The sequence below is a fragment of the Lathyrus oleraceus genome, chromosome 3 (assembly GCF_024323335.1).
Source record: "Lathyrus oleraceus cultivar Zhongwan6 chromosome 3, CAAS_Psat_ZW6_1.0, whole genome shotgun sequence".
Classification (NCBI taxonomy): domain Eukaryota; kingdom Viridiplantae; phylum Streptophyta; class Magnoliopsida; order Fabales; family Fabaceae; genus Lathyrus; species Lathyrus oleraceus.
In genome coordinates this window covers 210,276,662-210,280,992 of record NC_066581.1, presented here as the reverse complement: position 1 = coordinate 210,280,992, position 4,331 = coordinate 210,276,662, and positions in this window count along the sequence as shown.

Below are 4,331 nucleotides of genomic sequence, written 5' to 3'. Positions count from 1 at the left end.
GAACTCTGCAAGAATCAGCCCGAGCTATGATTCATGCTAAGAAGTTACCCAATCATTTTTGGGCTGAAGCCATGAACACAGCCTGCTATGTCCACAACAGAGTGACATTAAAGAAAGGGACACCCACAACCCTTTATGAAGTCTGGAAAGGAAGAAAACCTACAATAAAATACTTCCATGTATTTGGTAGCAAATGCTATATCTTGGCTGATCGTGAGCAAAGAAGGAAGATGAATCCCAAAAGTGATGAAGGAATATTTTTGGGCTATTCAACAAACAGCAGAGCCTACAGAGTCTTCAACTCTAGAACTAATGTGTTGATGAAATCCATTAATGTAGTGGTTGATGATCAACAGACTGATGTCACAGACGATGTCAAGACATCTCTGAATGATTCTCCAGCTGACTCCTCAGACAAGAATAAGGAAGAAGAACCACCTCAAGCTGAACCTGAAGATGAAAAAATCAACAAGGGACCCTCTATCAGAATTCAGAAGGATCATCCCAAAGACCTTATCATAGGAGACCCAGATAAAGGAGTCACTACTAGATCAAGGGAAGTAATCTCACATGGTTTCTTTGTGTCAAAGATTGAACCCAGAAATATCAAGGAAGCCTTGACTGATGAGTTCTGGATCAATGCCATGCAAGAAGAGTTAGGCCAATTCAAGAGGAATGAAGTACGGGAATTGGTTCCTAGACCTGAAGGAGTAAATGTCACAGGTACAAAATGGGTATATAAGAATAAATATGATGAACAAGGGGTTGTTACTAAAAATAAGGCTAGATTAGTAGCTCAAGGATACACTCAAGTTGAAGGAGTTGACTTCGATGAAACCTTTGCTCCTGTAGCTCGCCTTGAGTCCATTAGATTATTGCTTGGAGTGGCATGTATTCTGAAATTCAAACTGTTTCAGATGGATGTAAAAAGTGCCTTTCTAAATGGCTACCTAAATGAAGAAGTTTATGTTGAACAGCCTAAAGGCTTCACAGATCCAAATCTTCCACAACATGTGTACAGACTGAAGAAAGCCCTCTATGGGTTAAAACAAGCTCCCAGGGTTTGGTATGAGAGACTCACAGTGTTCCTCACTGACAATGGATACATGAAAGGAGGTATTGACAAAACTCTGTTTGTGAAGAATGAAGGAGGGAAGCTCATGGTGGCACAAATATATGTAGATGACATTGTATTTGGTGGAATGTCAGAACAGATGGTTGAACATTTTGTTAGACAAATGCAATCTGAGTTTGAGATGAGCCTTGTTGGAGAACTGACCTACTTTCTTGGGCTACAAGTCAAACAGATGGAAGATTCTATTTTTTCATTAATAAACAAGAATTGATACATTGTCATAACTTATAAACTACATATTACATGGATCTGTAAAGAATGCAAAATATAATCTAAGACACCATAAATGCAAGGGTTAAACAACGACTTGTGTTCTTCTTTGTTTGAAGCTTCTTCTTTGTCTTTTCAATCCTCTTCGAACTGAGTTGGAAACCATATTCCTTGTCAAACTCCTTCCTAAATTCCATGCTTATGTCATTCCCAAATTCTCTCAAATAAGTCACTATCACTTCACAATTATTGTAATTCGTTGTGGTTTTTTCCATTCCCACCATGAACCTGACTAAGTCCAAGTTTATTATCTCATATAAATAGGTCACATCTTTCCACACTCTACATAGAAAACGAAGATTACATAATGAACTTTTCCAGAAAAATTAAGAACAAATTTATAGTTTTCTTACCCCAGCACTTCGACATCTCCAGAGTTTTCTATTGTGGTTTTCGATTGTGTTTGTGATCCACATCTTCATTGCTTGATCACATCCACATTTTGGTAGATTTGAACCATTTAAAGGTGTTTTGCTACCACCCATTTGGATCAAGAAGATGATGGTAGATGATAATTCGAAACCACAAATCAATTGGAGCAGTAGATGAGAATTCGTTTGGGGTGGATGGAATAAATGCACAAATCGATTAGAGCTACTGCATTGTAGGATTCAATTGGGTGCAGGTTTGTGATCCACATCTTCATTGCTTGATCACATCCACATTTTGGTAAATTTGAACCATTTAAAGGTGTTTTGCTACCACCCATTTGGATCAAGAAGATGATGGTAGATGATAATTCGAAACCACAAATCAATTGGAGCAGTAGATGAGAATTCGTTTGGGGTGGATGGAATAAATGCACAAATCGATTAGAGCTACTGCATTGTAGGATTCAATTGGGTGCAGGTTGAAGTTCTAGGGTTCGATTGGAGCTGCTGCATTTACGGTGAATCAAAAATAAATTAAGATTTTTAAAAAAAAAATGCCAACTAGACCCGCCAACATCTGCCAAATCATTACAAATGAAAGATTATGTGTGTCAAGTGTCATTAGGGGGCCAAACATACTCAATCTTTACCATTAAAGGGGGGATAAAAAAACTAATATTATAGGGGTAAAGTGTAATTAACCCTAAATTAATTGATTCATTCAATTTTGGTAACTTATTGATAACAGTAGATAGCAAGCTATATCAATTAGTCATGTAGTTCGTTGCGTACTAAGGATCATGGTTCATGAATTGCACTGAATGAAATCACGTTAATTATCTGATTCAATTTGTAATAAGCATTTCATTAAAAATATAATTAATTGTTAATACAATTTTAGTTCAGTTTAAAATTAATTTAAAATCAAATTGCATTTACAAATTATTTTATAATCAATTTGCATTTATAAACCGATTTATAATATGTTTACATTTATAGACCAATTTTATATTTTGGAATCTTTATAACATATTTTTTTCAACTAGTTTTATTTCTGAAATAAAATAATAATTTTAAAAAACTTAGGGTCTGCTAGATTTGGTTTTGTAAAAGTATATTTTAGTTTTTCAAATGTGAAAATACTAAAACTTATTTGGTAGCCTAATTTTAAAAAATTATTTTTGAAAATATTTTCTATTTAAAAATTTTAAAAATTAGAAAACTAAAATAGATTTTAGATGTTTTGGTTTTTGGTTTTTAGTTTTAGAAATTAAAAAGAGAAAAAAAACAAAGAAAAGTGGTACACATTTTATTAATGAAAAATATATAATATCGTACAACTTTAATATTATTATTTTTCTTCAAAACTATTTTTTTTTAAATCCAAAACCAAAATTCATTCATACATATCCTTATTATTAACAGCGTATTTTTTTTAATTTCAGAAAAAATTTCCAAAAAATAAATTATTTTTTAGAAAAAAAAAGCTTTTTTATTCCCAAAAAAAGTATTTTTAGAAAAAGCATTTTTTTTTTATTTCTGGATTTTCAGACTATTTTTAATTTTATAGTATTATATATTTCCGAAATTCTTTTTGTTTTTAAAAAAATATTCTTTTTAAAGAAAAAACTTTTCTTAGTTCCAAAAAAAAATATTAATGATATAATTAGTTTTTTATTTAAGTTTGATTAAATGAAATATTTCTAATATGTCTTCAATTTATTAATCATTGAAATGATTTTAATTATTTATAGTTCAATCTAATTCAGTTTGAATATTTTTTTAAAGGAGGGAGAGATTTGAAATTAAATAAATGGGGAGGAGATGAAGAGACTAATCCTAAGCACAAATTTAAAAGTTAAGAGTTGAAAAGATCTGACCAATGGGTTGCAATCCAATAGACAAGAGTGTCATATAGAAACTCAAATTCCCCTGGACTTTAGAATCAAGCAAAATCAATACACAAATAGTAAGATGAAGAGAAAGACATCAAATAAAGATAGCCACATCCAAGTTTAGTAACTTCATGATCTTCTTCATAATTTCCCATGCATCAGATGAACTCAAAGATATGCACTAGGCATAGGTTCAAAGTAACAGCTCAAAAAGACCGTGTAGCAGATGAACTCAAATGGGATCACAATACTTGCTTCAGATGAAGTTCAAATCACAAGCACTTGGTTCCATGAAAGTTGGCATTGGCCAAGTCCTTTTGCATAGGGAATGTTGCATAATTCTAAGTCCAAAGTTTCAGAGCAAACCAACAGTCCACACAAAATGTCTTTTTAGGGTTTTTGTTGTTATTATGTACATTAAGGTCAAAAGGCCACAAACACAAACAAGTATATACAAACACAATATAAACACAAGATATGGCTCAAATGAGCAAAGTGAAGATGACATTAAAGAAAACAAGTTAAATGTTATGAATAAAGGCTCAAAATTAAAGTGCATAAAAGTAAATGACTTGAAATTAAATGTTAGTTGTTAGTTGATTAGAAGTTAGTATTGCTTTAGCTTTTATTTTGTTTAAGTCATTCTTTGGAGAATACTCA